Here is a 15,223-nt window from a genome sequence, read left to right as displayed (position 1 = left end):
GTTTTGTGTTTCACCCTGAGCTTTAACTGGCAGGAGACAACAGATTCACGAGCTTTTTCCAAAGAACCTACGAGAGAAGGGAGTCTACTTGACAGAGTTATATCTCTGGCGAGGAACAGCACTGATAATCACTTTCACTGGAGATGCTGTAAAGTGGTTCATAATTCATTCCTTTTGTACAATGAACGCAGGACAATTAAATCCAGCTCTCTTCGATACTATGCATAGAGCTCCAGGACAATCCATCATTGCCTGTTCATGCACAACAGTGCAGAATTAACAAGAAACAACAAGTGTGCTTGGGTACACTGTCTCATCGCATTTTCCCACAGTTACAGGGATCCATCGTTGTAACGAGACTGCACTTAACATAGCCCCTTTGCTTGCAAGGCATAAGTTTTATTTTCCTGTATTTATTTCCTTTTCTCACCCAGCAGGAAGAGGTTTTCAACACAACTGGGTTTGTATTTTGTTAGTTTCAGACTAGTGCCCATGCCCTGCAATGCTCCCACCCAGTCTCTCTGCTACTGACCCCTTGGTGAGACTCAATCAAATATTTCCCTTTTTACAGCCAAAATTTGGCCGTAAAGTCTCCTTATTCCATTCTCTAGATCTAATGGAAACAGATGAAGATCTGACAAGGCTGCAGAATCCCGAACAAGGATTCAGTAGTTCAGTAAAAAAATGCCATTAAAATACAAGCTCTTTCCTGATCACTGAAACCATCAGAAAGGTGTTTTGCTATGGATCTGTTTGGAGAATGAGCTCCTTTTCCAATCCCTAGCAAGGAGTGAGTTAGAGCTTACATCACAGCCTTTTCCTGACTGGGAACATTAATAAACCTCTTCCTCTTGCCAAAGCCACCTCTTTCCAAATAGGAACATAACCCTATGAAACTTCCACCTTCCATCAAATTCAAGGCAAATTACCCTATCGGTTCAAATGTTCTTAACAGATGTGCAGAACTAGGCCAGTCCATCTCACGAGAAACTGCATCTAGTTTCCTCCCTCACTCCACAGCGACACCAAATTAGAGTTTTCACCTCACTGTTGTTACACTTCTCAGCTTGTCATCACCAGCCTCCTGTGAAGGCAGCCACAGCACTTTGGTACCTCCGAAGAAAAAAGCTCTGAATTTTAACATACGGTCTCCAAATGGCTCCTTAAGTAATTGAAAGATGTGAATAACATCAATCTGAAGTACTATTCCTTGTCCAAGATAAGGGTCTGTAAGGATCTTAACTCCACACTGCTGAAGGCAACGGTCTTCAGAAAGATCTCAAACCCAATCCTTTCCAGAGATAGGCGTTATTGTCAGATCCAAGAGGAGAATATAAACGAGTCAGGTCCATGTAAGGCCCTGTGCCACACATCTGAAACCAGGCTGACAGAGCTCAGTGATCTGAGGATGACAGCAATAGTGGGAAACTTGCGCTATTCCTGCATGCAAGCATTTAAGAAAACAAATAGTTTATGTGAAGAGATTTCAGTCTATGATTTGTTTGCAAGCTGTTAACTTTGTGCTATTTGTCTTTCTTGGGATACAATTAGTCATCAGTGTCATCTGGCTTCTTGATACAGTTAATAGATTAAAATCAAAACAAACAAATAACAAAAGCAACAACTAATGAGCAATGAAAGCATGTCTTCAAGCCAATATCTTTGCATTCATTAGAACACAGATTCCAGAAAACAATGCTTTCCTCCAAACTAACGTAATGATGCCCTCGTTATGGGTGACAAGCAGCAAAAAATATTTTCTCATGTTATGTCTTACACAAGAAGAATTCAAGATGTGTTTCCATCCCTAAACCTTTAAAAATGGACTTAGATCACTTGCGAAAGACAGATTTGTTTAATTATATATTCTACGAGAAAAAATGACTAAGGAAATTATCAGAAACATTTGGTGTCTTCAAGTTGTGCAATATTTACACTAGATAAATATGGCAATTTCATTTTAACCTTGTTTCCAAAAAAAAAAAAATGAGGCTTATAGGATCCTGCTGTCCCTCTGTGTAGATGCTTTTGTCTTTATGATCTCCCCTGAAATATTTCTGAACCCACAGGCAAGTTTCAAATCTATTAGACAGAGAAGAAGCTGTCTCCAAGACAGTCCTTTCCTACATGTTTTATGAAAATAGATGACTGGACAGAGACTCACTGAACTCTCCTGTGGAAGAAAAAGTTGCAGGGTGAGCCTTCTTAGGGACATCAGAGACCCATAAAGATAATACGAATGCCCTAATTAACAGAAACGCCTCAGTTACAGTTCAAACTGTATTAGACCACTGGGAATCCAAGCAAATGACCTAAAACCATAGGAAACCAGGCTTCATTAATGTCACTGCTCATGGAAAAGCGTAAGTGTTTGAGGATCAGAGCTTAACATCCAAATGGCTCCACGTGGACAGACCTTCCACTTCGATATTTCACTCCCCTGGCCTGGGATCTCAATCTGTGCATCTACTGCATCCAGCAGAACCCAGCTCTGACCAGGGGGCTCTCCTAGGACTTCTCCATGTGACAGATGTCAGCCTCCTAACACAGCACAACCTTGGCCGCACTGCCCGAGGCCAGAATTCTCATGGGCACCATACCAGCACTTACTTCGCAGGATTTAAAGAGGACATCCTGCAAACTGAGCTTTTTAAAAGCTCAAGGCAGAACTAGGTGCTTTTCTGGGATGGAAAAAAAGTATCTTCTAGGCATCATCAGCTTGCAACAAACCTCAATGTAGACTAGTAAAAAAAAAAAAAAAAAAAAAAAACTAAAAAACTTTAACACCTTAATTCCTTTTTGTTATTTACTACTTCCAGTCCTGTGCCTGAACACAATACTAAAGCAGTTTAAACAACAATCTTTGATGGGTTTCGACTCAAAAGCAGGGCTTTAAAGTCTTCCAAATATTTATAACTATCTGAAATAGTATTCATTTTTCCCTTGTTACTCCAAAAAGCAAGAGCACAGAAGGAAATTGATCTTTGATTCTGCTAAAATATCAATGGGAATTTTACCAAATGTCAGTCTCCTCAAACTGCGTATATTTGTTTAAAACATTTTGCTTAACAGCAGATCGAGGGGGCAATTTTCAGGGTAGAAGTTTTGCAAATATTTTAAGTACAGTTTTAATTGACCCAGTTTGACATTAAAAGCACTTTTTAAACTCTTGATATTGTTGGCCATTTAAGATAAGTGGCAATAAATACAGATTAATTGTAACACATGAAATGAAATCTTCGAGCTGTGGTAGGCCAGTGAAAAGGCCCTTTGTGTGCCGGGGAGGTGCAAGATCATGTGTTAGGGTTAGGCTAACAGAATACCCCGTCAAGCTCAGCAAGGTTTTTGGTAGCTCACGCTGTGACCAACTGCAAAGACAACAAACTTTAGGCAAAGGCAAGCCGTGTGATTGGCAGGTATTAAGAAAAACAAAAATGCTAGAAGGACGGGCTCCCTTCTGACAGGAGCACCGCACAGTGCAAGAGTTACAGGCAGGCCAACACTGGAGCTTTTATTGTGTGGGAGATGATTGAACTGTGAGCATAAATTCAGACAGACAACTTCTGAGCTTTTTGTGTTTCAAGGAGATGCTGGATAAATGCTACAGACTTGGTGAGAGGCTCCACAGGGGACACTGTCTGGTACGTCTCTTCATAATACTAGAAAAAACAAAAACAACCCTCCCACACACCCTCCAATTTCCACCCCTCCTGAGCCTTGCATGCAATAAGACAAGTCATCTCAGAAGGCTGCAGAGGGTCTCAAGGTCTGAATTGCTTCTCATTGACAGCGCTTGCTTATTTGGCCTGGTTGCTGCTTTAAGCAAACAGCAAAGATCTAACAAACACATGGTATGTCAAAACATTAATTGGTTTTGGCTGCTGGCTTTGTCCCTCACAAGGATAACCACCCTTGATGAATAGAAAGTGGTTCTGTTTCTTTTTTTCCCCAGTTTCAGGCAGATATCAAGCTTATGAATGATTGCACTTCTACTAGAAATGTCTTTCCCTCCCTAGATACGACAGTTGAAAAAGAAGGAAAGGCTTCACCCCTCTGCATGTCTGAATCTCTCTTCTCTGCACTCAGAGATGGAAAGTTTGCTGAGCGCTAGTGCTAGCAAAGGATCTGAACAGTGAGTGAGAGGTTTGGCCAACATTGGGCTTCAACTGTATCACATGGTGAGACTTGGAAGCTTTGTTCTGCTAGGTGCTGTGGGGGATTACAGCTCTCCCTCTCCCATGGGGAGGAAATCCAGCCCCGTGTGAGTTTTCCAGAGCTACTGGCAGAGGACTTCCTTCACCCCTACAGCACACACCAAGGCGCTCTCCGAGAAGTGCAGACAGCACTTCTGGGCCAGCCAGCTGCTTGCTGACTCTCCTCAGGAATAATACGGCTCTTCCATGAGCAGCAACACAAAACGTTGCTCAGGGAGGTCTTAATTTGCTGAGCAGCTTGCTCAGGGTCAGGTAGAGGTAAGGACAGAGCCCTGAATTCTTGACTCCTGCTCTCAGGGTTCAGTTAATCCCTCCCACCAGAAAGGCAGGCATTTGTTGGAGGTCCATTTTCTACATTTCCTCTGTAGCCAGTGGAAAGATGTCTCCAGAGGGCAATTCCTTCCATCTTAAAGCATGTATCTGAGTTAAGTGGGAGGATTTGTCCCATGGGGATTCACGGGTGAAAGGAACCTGATGATCTTACACAGAAGATGTGTTGAACTTTCAGATACAGATCAAGAAGGAGCATCCCACCCTAACAGTTACCACTGTTACCAAGATACCAGACAATGTTCAGAAATCTAAAGAAAAAAAATAATTAAGAACCAACTCCGTCTTGACTTTCCCAACTCCCATCTGTGTTTTGCTCTGGAAAGGTTCCAAACACCGTCCTCATCACCACGTTTTCAGCACATCTTCTCCAACTGCTAAAAACTATCCCCTGTTCTGATTACCTAAGGTTGCAAAGCTGCTTCCCCCCACAGCTCATGGTTTACTCTTCACTGTGTTTCTCGAATTTGTTTCTGATTGCCAGTAAGCCCTTTCAGGTCTCGAGAGAACAACCTTCAAGTGTTCCTGAATTCTGCACACAGGAATGTTGCCCCAGGCTGCTTCTTGGGCTGGTAAGAGTTTCTGATGCTCTTTGCACCCCTTTGCTACTTAAGAACATTTTCAGGCATGGTTGATGGCACACTTGGCCAATTAGCAGTAACGAGGCTGCATGGTTTGAGTGCCTACGACTCATTAGGTTTATAGAGAGTCCTGGAGGCATGTCTAGGTCACATTTACAAAGCTGCTACCTAATACTGCTCTGGCCTTGAGAATGAACTGCTCAGAGTGCAGTCCAGAGATACGTGGATCCTGAGATGCTCAAGATAATTATTTACTCTAAACAGCATTATTCTGTTCGTACCATGCCATGACTGATACATGTACTACATACCACAACCTCCTGCATGCAGAGGAACCAATAAAGTGCCATAGACTATGGAGAGGTTTCACCTCCTCCTCCCTTAGAGATTTTCTGAGATCTAATAAAAGTTCAGCTCATGCTGTGCTCTTCCAGTGGATGAGCACCACCAATTTCTCTTCCAATCACTTATTTTCATGAAGCATGGAAGAACTTTTCTTGGAGTCTCTAGCCATCTGTCAACTTGGGTTATAATCAGCCAACAGACTAAAAATTTACAAGGGCGAAAAGACATTCACACACACCTATATGCAGACACTCACAAACACCACGATTGCTTAAGCCTCATTTCCTTAGGAAACCAGATTAAAAATAGCATTGATGTCAATAATGAAGTCTTTATTTCTTTGGCAGACTCCTGTTACTTTTAAACCAATCCTCTCAGTGAGAGGTACTGCAAAATTTTCAACTGGAACCAGAGCAGATCGCTAAGTGATAAGAACCTCACAGCAGTTTCACTATACCTCAAACACCTTAAGGAAAAACACAAAGTGAATATGAATTCTGTGTAAATACTGAAAACTGGTGCTGAATTTCATACCGAGTTAACCCAGTGGTGGCATTTGATTTTTCTCTCGAATTACCTTCAGCATATAAATACAATTTAAAAAAAAGTCTGCAAACCTCAGAATTTAAGGTATTTCCCATAACAAACTACAGAAAATTACTAAAAATACCCATGTTATTTATTTTAGATATAAGTCACCTAAGTTTCAGTCCTGCAACATTTTTCCTGGACAGTGACAGAGATTTCATTTCTGCCAGGGACAGATCCAAAGCTAAACTCCAACAAAGTGTTAGTACTTAAATGAAAAAGCTGTTTGGAGGTTCCCTGGCAGAAAGGTCACTGGCTGGTGAAAAACAGTTTATCAAAATCAAAGTACTCTGCAAGTCTCAGTGAATACCTCTAGAGACAGAAAGTTACAGAACACATTCATCTGATGTTTTGCTTATTCACCTGCCTCCCCTTTCTTATCGCCTGTCTGGAAGTCAATAGGAGTAAAGGCTGGTAGTTCTGAAGACATCTTTTTTATTTAAAAAAAGTTAGTTCACAGCTCTAGATAATTGGTCTACCAACTGCAAGAAATCCAGCACTACCTCCTAGCCAGTCACCTGCAGATTTGCAGTGGCCACAGCTCTGAAGCTTCTACCAAAACCAGCACTCACTCCAGTATTCTCTACTTGTGTTAAGACCTTTTATATTCTTAAGTTTGTTTTTTAAAAAGGTTAATTACAAATCTGAAACATGAACATTTTCCATGGATTGGAGTTGCTTCTCTCTCCCTACCAGTCTAGACCTGACTCACATTTCATTAGGTCTATTACACAGACCAGAAAGGGATCCGAGATTCAAGAATGAATCCGATCTTCTTCCAGTTTTAGATGGCAGCTCAGCTATTGGACTTGGGCTTGAGCCCAGTTGTAGTTGCCACTAGACCAATTTTGTCCACAAAATTGGTCTAGTGGCAAAATTTTGTGGTCTAGTCCACAAAATTTTGTCTGCTGCTTTCTACACACCACTATAAAATGGGTGAACAGTGGCAGAGTTTGTTTTCAACATCTATGAGGGGTGAATAACTGAAGTTTATGACATCTCTTCTGGCTGGCTGGCGCTCTAATTATTTCCCCTCTGCCTCTCTAAGTAACTCTATCTTCACTTTACGTTTCTGATATTTAAATATTTTTTTTGGGCAGATGTATAGTGCACACGTTTTCTTTTCCTTGACACGTCTCTTGTGATCTACCAGAGAAAACAACAATGGAACAGGAATTTAATAGGCTTAAAAAGAGAGAGAGGGTATGGGTGTCTTCCAGTAATGTGAAAGTAACAGCCTAGATTAAAGCACTGGAATGACAAATAAATATTGTCTCATCCAGGTGCATATGCCAGTCACCTTGATGTCAGCTGCAGAAGTCCCATTAATTCAGTGAGAATAGGATCTGATCCCAAATCCATAAATCCTTTCTCAGCAAGTTTGCTCTGATGGTATTCCTGGCATAACCATGACCAAGAAATCCTGGAACTCTCTCAAGAACGCCCACTTTAATGAGATTTCCAGTCCCAGTTTCCATACCAGTAAAAATTCTCAAAAAAATCCACATAATTTACAGCCAGGCTTTTTAAGGATTTCAGTTCTGTATCTTTTGCAGAACAACTAACTCTAGCAGCATTCGTGCCCTGTCTTTGCAATCCATCAAGATGATCGCCGGTACTTCCTCCACGCACAGTTCTCCTACAACTCGCCCCTAACACTGATCAGAAATGCCTTGAAGCTGTAGAAGCTCAGCAGTACAAAATACAGAAGTACAAAGTATTCAGAAGTACAAAGCTCCTCCTGACCGAGGAGCTTTAGGGGACATAACTATGGTGGTCTAGGTTGCCTTTGGGCAGTGCTGCTCCTCCAGGCAGGAGGGAACATGAACCCACATCAACCCTGTCAGTCTGTGTTAATATGAGACACTAATGAAGGATTTATGCTAACACACAGGGTTCTGAACTTCAGCAGCTGAGTTGCCAGATTTCCTTCTGCTCTGGGACACCACCGCACAGCTGGGTGACTGGAAGTGCATTTGGGTGCAGTAACATCTTAAATCTGTGCTACCAGCTGGGATAATCACTGCAGAGGCGAGATCCTTGGATCTTTTGCCATCTGTATCCTATTTTCCTTTTCACACTAGCATCCCACAGAAATCTCAGTGGTAGGAGGAACACTGCCAGCCTTGGGGTTCTCCACATAGCCTTTTACAGATCTCGCTAACAGTGCTGTTGGATCTGGTTGGGAACTTTCTGATGAGACTGTTTTGGGATGGAAAGTGATGAACGGTCTGGCATCCATATATTGATTTCAACACCCCTGCTATGAAATCTAGAATTATATGGGACCTCTGCTGGTCTCCTGAGAGCTTACAGGGTGGCCTATAGATCCACAGAAAGTTCTTGCATATGGCTAAGGGTTGGGGGGGAGAACATTTCATCCCATGTTTAAGCCCATTCCTGTTCAGCAGAGTGCTTAAGCCTGGGTGTAAATCTCCCATGATTATTTGCAGTTCCAATAAGAGATTTTCCTGAATTATGTCTACATTTTTACATCTCAAATTTTGAGGAGAAATACAGCTAGGGCATAGCCAAAATCTCTATATTATAGGACAGAAGGGGCCAATATAGCTTTCTTTTCTTTGACAACAGACAGGCAGAATTAGACTTATACAGTAGAACTTGGCACAGATGTAATAATAAATACGATATGAAAATGTCAGGGACCCAGAGGACCTGACATTAACATACACGTTTCTTTAAAGCAAAATCCTACTGTGCACAGGCAAGTTTTCCCATTCATCCTGGGAACAATTACGCCAGAGATGGTAAATGCATACACTGCACTTTTCAAGGCCTATTTTATTTGCATTTACCATTTACTTAAATACCTGCAACTAGCAAACACGAAGGCCTGGATTTTGGGCTGCAATCTACTTCATTGGGAGCAATGAAGAGAAGCAGCCAGGCAGGACTCCCTGCTGAGCATGAGGAATTCTCCAGCAGACCAGAGGGAGTCCAGGGCTGGCTGAGCTTCCCTCAGCAGCTTTGGTGGTGACACCCAAGCAAAGTACATGCCCGGTGACATAAATCTGTTCTTTCACTTGCTAGGTATCCTACCTTCCTTTGTTGGTACAGGCGACAGCAGCCTCAAGATAGCTAAACATCACGTATACTGTATAGCATTTCTATGATTAATATCTTGTTGCACAGCAGGAGTTTTTCCTCAGATCAGGATTACAGGCATCAGCCTTCACAATGGCACTTCCCTTTTCACAATAAGGTAGTGGAGGCAGGTTTATTTTGGCTTCCCTAGCTCAGGTTCTCTCTCTGTGCCAATTTAAGCTTCAGGTGAAAAGAAAATATTCAGAGATTTCCAAACTTCCATATGATACCAGATCAATGTGCATAAAGTTCTGCTGAAGTTGTGTGGCTTTTTTTTTTTTTATTTTATTTTATTTTAAAAAGGCTACAGGCTGGATTTGCACTTGGAACAAGCGGTTCCCCAGTGGAGTAACTCCGGATTTACAACAGTGTCTGAAAAGGGAATCAGACCCTGCCTATTTAATACAGACTTTTAAACAAATCAATTACATGTTTTTGGTCAAAATTAGCATTAAAGCATATTTTTAAAAGCAGCGATACTTTACCTTAAAAATTAACGTTAAAACGTCCTTACACAAAAACAGGCCGACCTCACTACAAGCATCTGGATGCCCAAATAAACACGAGCAAAGGGAGTTCTAGCATCTGCAGACTGTTAATTCACCCTTTTTTTCCTCTTTTGTAGGCTCGCCAAGTTCAATCTCCTGGTCGCCAACTTCTTGTTCCACCGAGACAGCCCGCTGATGAACTGCACTAGTGATGTCAGTAGCACCACTAATCAGTGCTGGACCAGGACGTCTGACCCTGGGGATAAAGTCCCTTTATATTCCAGCCTGCGAGTGTATGGTGTTTTGTTTTTTTTTTATTATTATTATTTTTAATTTCTCCCTCCCTTGTCCTATAGAGGATCCAAGACGAAGAACAGCAATGAAAAGAGCTACACAATTTCTGGAGAAAGGAGGACTGGGCCTCTGATGTGAGGCCGAGTTAGCTCCCAATGGCACAAAAGTGGGTGCAGCTTTGTGTCTGATTTGCATGCAATATTTCATCAGTGCGGAGTGCAAGACACCTATTTGCATATTCAAAGTCTGTAAATCCCCAGTCCTCAGTGTGCAGTTGCACGGCAGCCTCAAGGCATTTCTCCTTTGAAAAATCACTTTCAAGTAACATATGTGAACCTGAGTGCCAGATCTTGTGGCAGGTGCTAACAGCTTTCAGAAAGGCCCTCTGGATTTTAATTTTTTGTGTTTAAGCTGTCTATAGTATCCATCACTTCATTCCTTTTCCTAAACTACTGAACAGAATTGTAGTTTCCCATAACAAAGATTCCCACCTCTCCCCATCTTTCCTCTCACACAAATTTAACATCCACCACCTTCCATCTCAGTGATGGCCATCGTTATTTTATTTATTTTAATGTTCAGAACAGCTACATCACCTGTAGCTGTCTCCCCAGGTTCTCTTTAGCTTACGGAGAAAAATAAGCACATCACTGTAGTGATCCAGACCACGCATGACCTGAGCCACCTTCTCACTCTGCTTTAGAAGGTGAGAGGTGGATCTGTCCCTGCCTTTGGTATCTTCTGTATCTATGATGAGGTGTGATGAAATTCCTCTTGGGAACCCTCTGTAGAGAGCAGTGAGAAAGCTGGAGCTGAGGATTAGGGACAGGAGGTTTTGCATTCTCCTGTGCTCTCACACCACTTCCATCCTTTAGAGAAGCTCAGCAATTGCTTTCTCCAGCAAGTGAAAACACAGCCACAAGACTTGTAACACACTTCTGTGTCCCAGATAGCATTTAACATTCTGACCAGATAGCATTGCAAAAGGCTTTGGAGACCATGCATTACATTATTTTTAACCATCTAGTTTACAACAGACTCATTACTGATGATGCTGCCAGCCTAACACTGGCGGAGAAAAACCTCAGCGGAATGGGGAAGGAATTCACCTTTCCTGAATAGAAACAATCAAAACCACTGAAGTAGGAACACCAGAAGAGTTATTCCTCTGCTTTTATGGGAGCATGTAGACATCAGCAGAGCCCCAATCTTTTCTCTTACAGAACATCTCAGAAATCTAAGCCTAATCTCAGCCACCTCTGTTAACATCTGAACGAAAGAGGCCTGGTTTTGTCAAGTGGAGAGTTCTGGCAGTACACAGATTTTACCAGGAGCTGTGGAAATCCCAGGCATGCTCTTCCGACACACCAGGGATGGAGGGGGCTGCACAGACCTGGCAGATTGGGAACACAAAAACTGTCCTCTGCCACAGGACTGAGCCCCAGATACAGCTTGATTCCCCTCTTGCCATGGGAGCCACTATGGTGCTTACAGTTCAGCACAGAAAAATAGCTTTTTTCCAGACAAACAAACAAAACAACCAACCAAAAAAAAAACCAACATCTTAAAGCCTACTGACTTGGCTGCTAATAAACATCATGAACTGGAGCAGCATCCGAATTTCTGAAGCAATAAATCCAGCTCTCAGTTACAAAACTGACAGCTCTCATAAAAGAAAGAGAAATGCAACTAAGTAAAACATCCTAAGGAAATTATCGTTCAAATTAACTGCAGACATAAATTTATCCATCTGTTATCATAAGTGTTACTTGAAAATTATTTGCCCATAAAAATGAAATAAACCAGAGTGATTTTTTCTTAAACATTGACTTCATGTGTATAGTCTTAGTTGCCAAAATATTAACTCTTTTTAACAGCCCATGTGCTCTTGGCAGTGTCTCTGTTTCTTGACTGTAAATGGACCTTTATTAATCGCATGGATATATCAGGGCTGAGGGGCTTCACTGATCAATAATTCCTAACAGTCCATGATGGATTTTCAAAACAAAAAAGCAAGCAGAAAAATCATTTTTTTTTTTCCCTGTTCAGAAGTACCCTATTTAACCACTTCAGCTCATTCAGAGAGAAAAATTAACATGCCTGTTACCTGAAAAATATCATTTAACTGCACAAACAATAAATGCCATTTCTTTACTAGAGTACAGTTAGTGTGCATATAGGCATGGTGAGATTTTCACATTAAGCCAGACCATGGTAAACTCTGGCAGGAGAAGAATGAGGTGTACAGAACTGGGTATAGAATTGTGTCCCATTTTATCCAAATCCTGTATTTTTCTTGGAGAGGAGAAAGAAGTAAAAAATGGAAAGAGTAAATGGACATTTTCACTTGTGTTTTATAAAGGAATAAATTGAAAGTTTGACCTGTTCCAATTTATTTAGAGTATGAGTAATGCTATGGAAGGGTAGAAGTGGGAGTCTATTGAAAAGTGTTCCTTCTATTTAAAATAAAGTCAGAAAACCGAAAAGCTCAAGCTAAAATTGAGCATTTTTGTTGTTGTTTTAATATTTCTGAATAGAGCAAAAACCTTTCAGCAGAGTAAAAAGGTTTGACTTCATCTCATGGATCTAAAACCTGTTTTAATCTCATCTTGTTTGGATATTCAACTACCTCTCCCCTTACAACTCCTTCATCCCCAGTACTTGTGTGCTCGATGTTTCCTGGCCTTGTGCTCACTCACAAACCAGACACCCTAAAGCACATCCCCTGCGGCGCACCCTGATGTCTCTGCAGCTCAGCTCTGTGTGGCACACAGCAAGAGTTTAACAGGGACACCACATTCTTGCTCCAGCATACTCTTTCTACAAGGAATCACTCATCTTGTGACACCATCGGATGAACTGTGCAGCACCCTGCCTCTGGAGGGTGATTTTCAGAGTGGGACCCTGTCCCCAGGTGTACACAGGATGACACCAAGGCCAAGCAAGTCACCTTACAGCAGCCCAAGACCACAACACTGCATTTGCTGAAGCTTTTCCAGAGTTATTTTCACGTAGCAGGAGAAAGTTTCATGTTTAGGGAAACATTTTGTTTTCCTAATTTTATTTGTCAGCACAGTTTTATCCAGTTTTTCCCTTCCCAGAAACCACGACTGAAATTATGAAATTTGGAAACCAGTATACCTCGAAACAAATGAGAATTGAATTATATAAACTCCAATATCCTTAAAATATATGTTTTAATAAAAAGATCATGTTTAACATAAGAAGAAAACCCTTTGGGGGTACTTCATCCAGAATACTGTTTCCCTAATTAGCGTTCTTCTATCCCATCAGCCTTAAATACACCAGTTTTCAAACAAAGTGAAATAAGTTCTTGCACTATTCCAAGAGTAAGCACATTCCAGCAGGGCTCTCTCATGCCTGTCCTAATCAAAGGTGTATTTCTAAAATTTTGCACTTAAGAGTTCATGGGAATATGTGAAAGCCTGAACTTTCATCAAGAACACCATTTTTTATACATAAAAAAACAAAAACAAAAAACAAAAACAAACCCTCAAGGACCTGGAAAACAGCTTGAATTTGTGTCCAAAGCACATAAAAAAAAAAACACTTAAAAATCAAGAGGTAGATATAAGAATATAAAATGCCTTTTTTTTTTTTTTTTTTTTAAAAGTCACTCACAATTATACCTTCAGGACAAAGACGGCTTTTGAATCATAATAGAAAATGAACTTGCTTGCACTTAGGCCACATAAAAGTTTTGGCACTGAAGAATTAATAATTTTCTCAGTACTTACGGCATGAAGAAAAAACTCTGGAGAAGAGAGGAGGCATTAATTGTACTTAAAGTACGGATGGCCTGCAGGGAGGGACTGCTTTAGTGAGAAAGGCCAAAGGGATGGTGGAACAAAGCACCCAAAACAAAAAGCTTTCCTCAGCCTCTCCCCCACCCTGGTTTCCAATAAATTCTGCCACATGCATCTGCTCTGTCTTGTTACAGTCTGTGCTGGAAAAATGAAACAATCCAGTGACAAAGCTTTTTCCAGCGTAGCCAAAAAGGACACTACGAGATAGAATGGGACTTGCTCTTTATAAGCAGCTTTCGGAAGTGGAGCTGCCTGGCTGTTTCGGGTAGCTGCTCTCAGATGTCGATAGGAGTTGAAAGCCCAAACCCCACACACAGCGGTGCCCAGTTTGTCCTCCTAGCTCCAGGAGTTACCTGCTTAGGGACTTCCTGAACTGGAGACTCCATCAGACCCATCACATACTATAACCTCCAATAAACCTAGCTCCACAGATTAGACAAGCTTTTTTTTTTTTTCTTCTCAGATTTAGTCCCTTTCCAATTATAAACCATAATGACACATTTTCCTACTGTAAAAACAGATGAGCAAGACTCCTCATACAGAAATATCGGGCAAGCTTGAGATTAAATAGGCTTGGGAAAATTCAGTCTGGATCCACTCAAAAAATAAATACATCAAAATGCATCTATCTGTACTAAAGCCTGCAGTCTTTAATCAGAATTCCCACCAAAGTGAGTAGCAAGAGGCAAGTCGTTGCCAGAGTTCACAGTGAGAGCCATGGGATGAGAAGCAAAGTTCTGTCAAAAATGAGAAATAGTTAGCGAGATGGAGCAGGAGGAGCAGATCAGTTCTCAGCATGGAAATCTCAAACTGCCTTGAAGTCAGGACAGTTTAAAGAACCACTGAAGCCGGCACTCAGGATTCTGCTGAGCAGGGGCCTGAGCAGTTATTATTTATGCTCTTATCACACAGAAATGTGAATTCCATTTGAAAGGGTAAATAATTAAAAAGAGAGACGGGACAGTTGTGTGTGTTGTTGCAGATGTACAGAAGTTCTAGAGACATTTTCTTTCTGCGCTCTCCATGGAGAAAATTAAAACAGGCAGAGGGATGCAGTGGAGTGTTACTTAGAGACTTAAAATGCTGCTGTTTAGCTATACATGTAAATCATAGACTTGTACAAAGCTCAGAAGCATCCAATCTTTTCCAGCACACCAAAGCATCTAAGTCACATCAAGAAACACATGGAACAGAAACCCCAGAAGGTTTGAAACACCAGCCCAGGACCCAGAGCCACATGCTGGTGCCTTGTCACTGCAAGGTTTGTGTTCCCCCAGACTCCCTGCCATCAGTACCTGACCTTGCAAATTCAAAGGCTCCTCAAGCACCCCACACCCACTGCCACCAACACAACCATGATGCAAACACAACCTAAGAAGCCAAGAGGTTTGAGTGAGGAAGGGAACAAACACAATGCTGTGAGAAGTATTAACAGCTTCACTGCTCTACCA

The 15,223-nt window shown here is 41.5% G+C and overlaps 1 protein-coding gene across 1 annotated transcript in view; it reads right to left on the bottom strand.

Annotated features, from left to right (window-relative positions):
* The window catches only part of TRABD2B (TraB domain containing 2B), a gene marked incomplete at its 3' end in the record, with an annotated part of 274,442 nt that overhangs the window by 89,363 nt on the left and 169,856 nt on the right, over positions 1-15,223 (bottom strand). The gene's annotated exons all lie outside the window — the stretch shown is intronic.

This window comes from Netta rufina (assembly GCF_964035555.1).
Source record: "Netta rufina genome assembly, chromosome: 8".
Classification (NCBI taxonomy): Eukaryota; Metazoa; Chordata; class Aves; order Anseriformes; family Anatidae; genus Netta; species Netta rufina.
The sequence above is the reverse complement of the archived record's forward strand: the minus strand, read 5'-3'. Positions and strand labels throughout refer to the sequence as shown.